Source organism: Neopsephotus bourkii, unplaced genomic scaffold, assembly GCF_033783945.1.
Source record: "Neopsephotus bourkii isolate Nb327-2 ecotype Australia unplaced genomic scaffold, CSIRO-AGI_Nbou_v1 NB_532, whole genome shotgun sequence".
Taxonomy (NCBI): domain Eukaryota; kingdom Metazoa; phylum Chordata; class Aves; order Psittaciformes; family Psittacidae; genus Neopsephotus; species Neopsephotus bourkii.
Window position 1 is genome coordinate 187,550 of NW_026901033.1, and position 11,204 is coordinate 198,753.

Consider the following 11,204-nt stretch of genomic DNA (forward strand, 5'->3'; position numbering starts at 1 on the left):
TGTGCAGGGTCAAATGGGATCCTTTTCTCCTTTAAAAGTGACAAAATGAAATCACCTCTGTCAAGTAGAGCCTCGCATACTGTCCTTGAAGCCTACAGCTTGGAATCTCTCTTTTTAAAAACAAACAGGAACAGATGGTGCTGCCCACACCTCTTTCCCGTCCCTTTTATTCCTTAGTCTTTTTGTGAGCAAACTTACACAGGACCCCTGCCTCTTGTTCTTGATCGAATTCAAACTTAACTCTCACCTCCTTCTGGAAGAGTCTCTGACCCACCAGGTGTTACAAAGGCCTGGATGAAGGATAGAATCCATCCCTGGCTGGCATGAAAACTGTGCCACCAAGCAGAACACAATTCTGAATGACTGCAGAAACTATGTGCAGAACTGTGTTGTGGTTAAAGTCTTTACTAGTTGACTGTAGCAGAGGATTCTGTCTTTGAAGCTAAAAAATCATATTCAGCCCCATAGATAAACCTTTTCAACAAGAAGCAAAACAGTGTTTACACTTAACAGCAGGCAGCGTTAAGATTTTAGCACTAGCTAATGTGTTGTAATAGGTTCATACAGAAGGGGAGGAATGGATGTATCCCACATCCTCCCTTAATGGTAATGTCGTGGCAAACAGTAGGATATAAAAATGACTAGCACATCTGCTTTTGTCAGATGTCACTCCAGTGAATACTCTGGGAAGCCTGGGGGATGCAAGCAGAGAACACTACCTTAATTCCTGTCTCTTGATCAGGACTGTATGTGAGGAAAGCCAAAAGGTCATAGTTGATCTGGGGATGCCCAGAAGCAGAGTTTTAGGCAACCAATGCACTTTAACATATAATGAGGATACTTAAACATTTTAAATGCTTCCAGTGTTCAGTGATATCCTGGTAAGAAACATGGTCTGTCTGTAAGCATGGTACAGACACCAGTACTTAACATTCTTATGATGTTCTTTTCCAAATCTGCATGTATTTCCACTTTTGGTGAGCAACTGCTTCACCCACGAGCAATGCCAGTTGTATGAAAGTATCTGTCATCTGAGAGACCCTGTCCCTTTCACTACCTCTCAGAAACATTACAAGTCCAACTCCTGAAAGGTGCAAATCTGAGTGCCTTTAAAAGACCCATGGATAAAGTAACATTGCGAAAGCTGTAGAGAAGCCAAGGTGTCTTTATTCCACAGTTCAATGACTGCTTGCACACTCCATGTGTCCTGCCAACTCTATTAGCTACTTGCTCTGAGAAATAATACATTTGGAAAGAAAAATTAAAAAAACCCAGCAAAAAAAACAGTCCATGTTCAAACACCCTACAAATATCCATTTAAATATATTCCTACACAAATTCCATATGTTGACAACCTTGTATTTGAGAAGAAATGGCATTTCCTAATCCTCTATTTGATTTTCTCTGTTATGGACTAAATCCAATTGCCTAGATAGGACTAAACCTTGGTAAAAGATGGTGTTTGTATTTGTTAATCATGCAGAACACCCACAGCTCAAAAAAAATACCCGTGTGGAATAATGCAGCCTCAGTATCCATCCTAGCAAATAAGTTCTGGGTGAAGCGGGCCCCATGCTAATAGCCAATCTGATCATTTCCTCATGCAGGAAAAACTACTGAAGAAACTTCATAGAGTTTGGGGAGGGTTCTTGTTTGTTTTGGTTTCCCTTTTTTCATTGTTTTTATTCCTTCAGTGGTCCTCTGGCACAGGGTTTTCAGCTGTCTTAATTTTCAGAAGATGAAGGGATGTCCTTATTTTTCCCATGAGTATGTCGTTTGCATAGTGAGCTCCAAGGTTCCTCAGTTTCCTTACAAAGCTGATGTACTTATCTAGATCTGGAGATCTCTGAGTCTCATCCGGGCTGGCCATACTACTGTGTGTAGTGCTGCCCTGATGTGAGTTGTGCCCTACACTCATGACGTAGGCATTTCTGCCTTTGCAGAAAATAACCTCCTCAAATAGGAATTTGAGGAACTCCTTTAATGCATACACTTGCTGGCATGTCTTATCCTTCTCTAAGCTGACTGCAAGATCATCTTTAGCATCAGTCTTGGCTGACATGACTCTTCAGTATTGTGAACATCCTGATCTTATTATCCTAAGGTAAGCAAAGTCTTAAAGGAGTACATTTTAACAAAGATGAAGATAACATAGGAAAACTAGAGCATCTTTGTACTACTTATTTGCTTGTAGGCCATGAATATTTATTTGATCCATCTAATCCACCCCTGCTAAAGGCAGAGGGGGATGATCCATGCATGGAAGGCTTTGGTGGCTTAGCTGGCAACTAAGCTCTGAAGTAAAGCTATCCAGCTCTGTATATTCCGTTTCCTGGGTCTGGAGGCTTACCACAAGCCAGATATTTGTAGGACTGACTCTTACTGCATGTCTTCTCTATAGAAGTCTCCCCTTCCTCCTTGTGAAATAAACTGATCATGTTTTATAAAAGGAGATTATAGGCTGAGGATTCTGTTTTTCCTCTTACCCAGTTAGTAAGCAAATTAACAATATTGACTCACACCACGTGCCATGAATGCATAGCTACCCTTTTTGTTTCCTACTCTACTGCTTTCCTTCTTTTCCCTTTTTAATTCAAATTCAATTTGGTTTAGAACAGCTTTAAGACAAGTTATTCCTTGCTGATGAGTAGCCCACAGTCATTTCAGTAGACTCATACAACGTAAATAACATTCTCATTTTAGCCACGTTTATCTCATTAAGTTACCTTTTCAATCCGTTGGTGTTCACTTGTTGCTCAAAAATTGATTGTGCTTTATCCATGTTATTTTTAAAATCCATTTCCCTGTATTTAATAGATTTTTTTTAAATATGAAAGACTTATTATCGATCATGACATCTTCCATGTTTGTATTAAGCAGAACAAAATAAACTCAAGGTGGAAAAACACTTGCACACCGAGGCACGAGCTGTCCAGTTAGCTGCAAAACTTCAGCTGTAGTAACTATTGAGAATCATTTTCATGCCTTGTGAAACTGGGATATCAGTTAAGATAAATCAATAGTTTAATCCAGTGTGCTAATTCTTACCTCCCAGTCACACAATTACTGTCTTAAGGATTTTCTTCAGATAACTGCTCCTTCATAAATTATATCCAAATTACCTGTTTGCATTGTGGATGATGTCTAGTGATCACTGAGGCAAAGATAAATATAGTGGGTAAGAATTAGGGCTTTATTTTATGTGGCTGACTAGCCATTGGCCATCACTGGCCTTGTGGCATTGTTCAGTTGCTAGCACAGAATACTTCCTCCTTGGAAGAATTAAAATAAGAAAGGCTGAGTATTGAATAAAAATGCACATTTGATGAAGTTTTTCAAGATAATTACTGGTGCTAAAATTCGGGGGATTTTTTAGGATTAAAAAACTTCTTGCAAACAAATTGCTGATGAACTGAATGTACATGAAGGACTAATTTTGACCTCCTTGAATAATGATAGCGCTAACTTGGTACTTTCTTTTTGTGCATATGTAATGAATGACTTTTTGTACTACTTGACTAGATCTAATTTGTAGCATTCTTTCATGTTCCAGGCAGCCAAGTCACATTTTCACTCCTAAGCATAGCTCTAAGATTATACCTATCCCTTATAATCGCCTACCAAAATAGCCTAGCATGATGAAGAATAGTGTACTGAGGTATATTTCAAGGAGCTGTGTGTAAAAGTTGTTACATTTTTCCTTTTAAGCATCGTTCTAGAGGTTCTTTTTAGAAGAGCTGAATGCCCAGCAAAGGTGGCATTTTGTCTTAAAAAAATAAATTACTTGCTTTTGCAGATAGAATTATTGCCACCCAAATAATAAGTATTCAGCCTTGCACAGACTGTCTAAATAATGCATCTCAACTGTAGCACAGGGAGCTGTCTTTGTGCAAAAATACATCCCACAGTTATTGGGAACCTGATGTAAAATCCAGTTGTATCAACTAGAATTCTTCCAGTAGTCTCTGGAAATTGCTAGAATAGGTAACATTTTTTTTGTTGCGGTTTCATCCAATGCAATGCTTTGCACAATTTTCTTTTTTTTTTTTTTCTTTTTTTTTTGAGGGGGGGAGGGGGTCAGGCCGTTGGTTTGGTTTGAGGTTTTTTTTGCTGTTTCATTGCTATGTTTTTTATTGTTAAGCCATGTATTCTCAGCAAAGGAGTCTGGTTTTACTTGACATCTGTCCCATTTCTCTGGGAAATTACACTGATTTGTGAATGTTCAGTGAAATTCAAAGCACCTTGTATTTCAGGCTGGCTTTGTTTTCTTACAATACTTTTACCCACACTCTTGGAGTGGGACCAGGACAGAAAACACTTTTAAATCACTGATGTGAAATTCTGACATCAGTAATTATTAATTATTTAATTTCAGTAAGAGAAAACCTTCTTCTATGGTTATGCTGATTCTAGCTGAGGTAGAGTAAATTTTCTTCATAGTAGCTGCTATGGGCTGTGTTTTGGATTTGTGCTGGGAGCAGTGCTGACAACACACCAATGTTTTTAGTTACTGCTCATCAGTGCTTACACAGACCCAAGGCCTTTTCTGCCTCTCATCCCACCAACAAGTGGCTGGGGGTGCACAAGAAGCTAGGAAGGGGACACAGCCAGGACCGCTGACCCCAATTGACCACAGGGATATTCCACACAGTATGGCATCATGCTTGGTGTTTAAAACTGGGGGAGGAAGAAGGAAGGGGGGGGACACACACTGAGTGATGGTGTTTGTCTTTCCAAGTCACAGTTACACGTGATGGAGCCCTGCTTTCCTGCAGATGGCTGAATCTCCTGCTGCCAGTGGGAAGTGGGGCATTGATTCCCTCTTGCTTGTGCGTGCAGCTTTTGCTTTACCTGTTAGACTCTTGATCTCAACCCAGGAGTTTTTTCACTTTTGCCTTTCCAGTTCTCTCCCCCATGCCATCTGAGGGGAGTGAGCGAGCGGATGTGTGGGGCCCAGTTCCTGGCTCAGGCTGAGCCACAACAATGGTAAGCAGGGAGCTAGTGGGAAAATATATCCAGCGAGTGGGCCAGTAAGAGTCTTGAAATTCTCTTTGAAGGTCCCTGCTATCTCTTTGACTTTTTATGATCGCACCTTCACATAAATGATTTAGCGCCATGTTCACAGGTAGAGGATGCCTCGCATACATTTGTATGAAGGTATTTGTCCATGAATATTCGTGTTGAATCCCAGCTACTTCTCTATTTATTTTTTCCTTTTTTTTTTTTTTTATACTTTAGGGTTACTGGGAAAAAAATATCAAAATTAAAGAAAAAACCTATCTAGGAGTAGAGCTATAAAACTTCTGCAGAGAGTCAACCATTTAGTGTTGAGGGTAGTCTTCAAGCAAGTTCACAGTCTTTGTGGCTACCCTTTCTCCTAGCGTGGGTTTCCTTCCATGAGTTTGGTGACCAGCTTGTTATGGGAACGTTGGATTCAGTGTAGGACAGATGATACGATCAGAACTCCAGGGACTGTCTTATCTGTAGACGTGTATTGGGCACTTCAGGTAGTGTCTGGGCAAAGGACATGTGCAGGGAGTAGTCCAATTACTTACAAATACACAGGTTCTCCTGAACTCAGTGGCAACAGCCAGGGGCTGTTCTTTCATCCAGAGATCTGTAATTCTCTTTCTCCAACGCTTTCTGAACTCAAGAAGCCGTGTCTTGTGCATCACAGTGGTTTCCTCATGACTGTTCTGTTTTTAAGCCCACAGTGTGCAAATTTCAATCTTTAGTGCCTATTTCTCTAGGAAAATACCTGTAAATAAGTTTAGGTTTTTACTGATATTCAGTTATATGGTGTGTGGAGTTGAACTATAGTTATCCTACTACCTTGGTGCAAGGATAGACATAGGTGTTCTTTCCAAGTAGCCTGAAAGTTGGATACTTAATACATGAATCATCTCTATCCAGGCGTGTGCTTGTCTTTGGATTAAGTAGTATTCTGACAGCAACTGCAATCAACTTTCAGCATGTTTTGGGTTTTTTTAACTTGCATGTAGAAGTTACCTAATTTTATTGTAAATCATACAGAACGGATCACAAAACTTGTGAGGAGAGTATTGTATTCTGTAATATTTGACTGTGATGAAAGCTGCAGTGCAGACAACAAATTATGAATAGAAAATATTTCACAAGCATTCCATACACTGATGCAGTGCATAAAATATGTACTTCTAGATGATTAAATGATTATTCATATACTGTAAATAGTGATTTCTAGAGAGTTCATAAGCAGAAAAATATTGGTGTTAATTCATTGCAGTAGATAATTCTCTCAGTTCAGTGGCTCATGGTGTGGACAGGATTTAAATTAGTAATCAGTACTGTAAGTGTTTGAAATCCATTGAAGATGCCCTTGGAGCATCCAGACCCCCTCCTATGAGAGTTCTTAGTTTAGTCTCGTCTTTTCATGATTGGTTTATGTGTTTCTTACTAATATTTGCAGAATGTTTTTGATGGCATTTATGTTTATTTTGGACAAAAATACTACATGAGCTCTTAAAGGCAGCAAGCCATGATTTCCTTTAATGTAATATAATCTTTATGGGCAAGCTTAATCTTTATTAGTATTTGTAGCTTGCCTGCAAACAATTCTCAGTACATAATTAGATTGTGTTGACTGCTGCTTCTTGTTCCAGCTGATGATTAGAAATTTCACTGAATTCAAAACATTTCCAGCTCAAGGAAAAAGAATCATTCACACACTAGTATGTGCCTGGATCCTTTGTCCTAACTTTTTATTGTTTCAAATAGACGCCTCTGGGCAAACCAAAAGTACTAATAAATAGGATAGATACAGAGAACTATCAAAACCAAGCTGAAACACCTACGGAAAAGCAATCAAAAACATTTGCCAGTGCTCTGGAAAATTAGACATTCATTGCAAAGCCACTGCACGGCGTAAATGTGAAGCGAAAAGATTACTTACATGCAAAATGAATTGCTTCATAAGGCTTCATTTATAATCTGAACATTTATATAAAGGCCTAATATTCTCCAAAGAGATTAAATTCACCTGGATACCAGTCTGTGATACGACTTCAGAAAATAAAATATACTGATTCACAAGTGTTACAAAATAGAGCAAATAAGCCATGATCTGGCCTACCTAAGGCACTAAGAAAAGCTTTCAGAACTGTCATAGGAAATCACATTCACTTGCAGAATGTTTTGGCTATCTGAATGGATAGGGGTTTATTAATACAAATTAAAAAGGAATGTGTAGCAGGTTGGGGAACTTAGAATTTTAGTCTGGTGCTAACCCAGATTTCAGGTCTCCATGTTCCTAGGAGTGAATTTGTTACTAACAGTGTGTGAGGAGGAGCATAAGAGGGAAAGCCTTGTGTGTTGATGATGAAAAAGCATTTGGAGAGAGCATGAAACTCCCGATGTCATTGAGAAGCCAAGGCAGCCTGCAGCTGAACAGAGACAACACTTTTTAGCCAAGAGTAAACAGAGTTGTTTGTGGCAAAGGTTATACAGGAAGGAGTAACGTGGAGCAGTGAGTGTAGCCATAGCACACTTCGGTGATGGAAGGACATCCCACTTGGTTGCATCACTTGGTGTTCTAAGAGAACTATTTATAACATTTAAAAATAGTGTGTGAAATTACTGTAAGCAAGTTCTTTAGCACATGGGCAGGTGAATCACTGTATGCATGTGAAAAAGAAAATGGGGTTTTGCTTGCTTTATCAAAGAGCCAGAAGAGTGTTTCCCCCTACATTCAACTCACAAAGTCTTATTAGTGTAATTTACGTGCACCCTGTCAGTTGTGTACCCAGGGGCTGGTCAGTGGTTGTGGCAGCAGTTTAATAGTTTACAGTACTAAAACAGAAGTACTGTAACACCACCAAGTACATAAGTGCCCTGAAACCAGGAGGTCAGTGGGATTTCATGGGGCCATCATTCACCTCAGGCAGCTGGTCCTGTAGAAACCTGGAAAAAGGGCTTTGCCTCAAAGCAGCTTAAAGTTAACTAGAAGCAACTCAGGGAAGAGGACAGTGCTTGACTTGCAGAGCAGCCTACAAAGACTTCATAGGGAGGGAAGGGGAGGAATGATTTAGGGAGCGGCTGAGGTAAATCTTCACCAAAAGGGGATCATTTGCATGAAAAGGCAGGGATAATACAGCAAAAGGATAAAGAGGAGAATAAGGTCATGGCTAGGGAAAAAGAGGTGGCTTGGTGGGGGGATTGCAGCAAGCAGGCGATCATGATGGCAGATGATAAGTGACAAAGTGATGAAATTCTTAAATGTCACTACAGCTCCAGCAGCTGCTCCTGCTGGTTTTGGGGATCTGATTGCCTCTTCCCAGCACCCTCATCTCTTCATTGCCACTTGCTTACTAATCACTGCAGATTGCCCTGAAGCACCTATGTCTGAAAACCATCTCCTGAGTTTGAGAGAGATGCCAGGCAGGAGAGAGAGCCCCAGCCACATCCACATCTTTCATTTCCCGTCCCACTGCTATTTCAATACTCTCATATCAGTATATGGGACCTGCAGGTGTTCCCACTGGCACAAGCTCTGGCTGTAGTCCTAAAGCAATCTGGGCATCACTGCAGCTTTACCTTTCCAGAAACAAAGCCCTCTTGCACAACTATGGTGTGTCCTTATTCTGTTAGGTCTTTTACTGCCTTGGATCCCTGTCTGATTGGAATTGGGTACTTCATGGACAGAGGCATTTGTGTTCAGAGCTTCCTCCCAGCAGTGTTGTGAGACTTATTGAAAAACAGACTTTCTCATTTTCTGCAATCCCAACTCTGAAACATGTTCTTAACAAAAATGAGCACAGTAGAGCACCTAAGGAGGCTGTGATAGGAGCTAAAGCTAGAGAAAATTAAGATAGCTGGGTAGTATTACTGCAGTGCTATTGTTTTCTCGGTCCCAGTTTAATTTATATCCTTTTACGTGTCCTGAACATTTGTAGATTTGATTTAAGCTCAGTGGAAGGCAAGTTATAGCACAAATACACATTTGGAATGGGGAGGATGATGTCTGTTCTTTTTTCATTCCCTTGGTATAATCTGCCCAGTCAGATATGCTCATGTCAAATTAGAATATGAAGCTTATGTTGTCCTGCACGCTTATCCAACACATGGATGGGCCAGTATAAAATTCATTGATTTTTTTGTCCGTCTTTAACACTTTTCGGATGGGAATCCTGCTGTGCCAAAGTCTCATTGTTCCCATTGCCCAATTCATTTGTATACCATAGAAATAAAATAGAGTTTCTGTAGTCCTTCCAGTTGCAACACCCTCCACTCTGTTACTCTGATAAATGCCTTTTTCTTTTTCCTTTGCTGAATCAATGTTCTTTACTAAAGGAATCTGAACCAGTAGTGCCAGAAGAGTCCCCAAAGCTGTTTAACTTTAAAAATCCCCTTTTCTTAAAGATAAACTTGTTTAAAATGTGATAATCAACATTCTACTGCTGATTGCTGTGAAGTATGAATCTGGAGTGAAAGGAAGTCTAGAGGTATCTAGTGTGTGTGAGGAAAAGGAAAGGGGGCAAAAGCAAAACTTATAATGGCCCAAGTGTAGGGCCAGAGCCTGGGTTGCTTTGCAGTCTTTCCTCAGCACACTGGCTTTGTCATGTAACTTGGGGCTGTTAGGTTTGAGTGATTGCAGATCCCCAGCCTCATGCCTTGATCCTGAGCGAAGACAATTCTTGACTTGTCTTAGAGCCGTTTGTTGCTGTGGAGGCCATTTCAGTTGCACGAAGGCAGCTGAACAAACTTCTCTGAATGGTATTTTGGAATGTCAGCATCTGTTTCAAGACCAGCAAGATCTGTAGTGTGCGCATCAATACCCCCTTTCATACTTCTGTCCACTTGGGCTGGTGTATCCTGGCCTCTCCAGGAAAGACCTTCAGAAAGATTTTCTCAGCCTGTGTGCAAACCCACACCTGCTCACAGAAAAGCCCTGTCACATATCTGTGTTGAGGATTAGAGTACAGTGGCATTTTGATGTGATATCATTCGATCTGTCTAAACATCTAACTGGAGGGCATTTCTTCCAGGTGTGGTCCTTAGCTCACCTGAGCTAATTCAGTCTCTGAAGTGGGGTGTCCATCTCCAACAGTTGGAGAAAGAACCCAGAACAAGTGGGCCCCTAGAGTTTACATGGTGGTGTGAGTCCCGGCTGTTGCCTTTCTCAAAACAGAGGCATCAGCAGTAAGAAATTAGTATTCTGAATCAGGTGTAATGTGATTTGTCTGGTTTCCTGGGAAGTTATTTGTGATGACATGCATTGCTCAGTGTTGCTTGTGTGTTTTGCCACAAGCAAGTTAATTTAGGCTATATTTGGAGTCTCAGAAACATACAGCAACAGTTCTGGGGGAGGGGAAGGAACATGTGCTCATGATATGCGCACTTAAATTATCCCGCTTTCTTAAGCGGGATACACCAACAAAAACATCCCAGAAGACTGTAGACAAATAAAGCACAGAGATTGGAAAGAGTCTCTGAAGTAAACAGGGAATTTTCATGAGGAATTTTTGAAAGGGCACGGGCTCAACCTGGCTGCAGCAGCATGTCATCTTGCAGAGAGCTCTAATTCCTAATTGTTCTGCCTGAGAAATACCTTATTTTATTTAGCTGAAGATAAGAGAATGCAAGATAGAGATTCTTTCTCATGGGCAGAATCCAGCTGAGAAAGTGAGAAAATTAAGCCGTCTTGTCTGCAGCTGATATGAGTCAGAGCTTATAATCACTTTATAAAAGCTTGGGCCATTCTCAGTGATTCATAAATGCCCATTTAGGATTTTTCTGTTGACTGGAAGAGACCTGACTAAAATGGTTAACTCAGTTTTTGGTAACGTGCATTTACTTTGCACACATGTGAGCAAAGTGACTAAAAAGGCACTGATACTGAGGAACCAACTGAAGAACCCTTCTAGTAAACAATCATTGATACTTAAATCCAGGAGACTTTTGAAACACATTTCAGTCAAGAGGAGTCATGTAAATGGCCTTATAAAATACGCACAGGATAATGAAAAAAACAGAATCTCCATTTTGTGTTGAGTATGGATCAGACTTCATTTAGGCTGTCTTTCACCTTGAAGTAGGTTTGAATAGAGGCATAATGGAAAAATGGAAGATTTCTGAGCACTTTCCTTCTCAGAGGAAGGAGGACTTTGCCATTTGCCATTCAGCAATTCTGATTTAGCATTGTATAATTTGGAGTGATCCGGTTATCA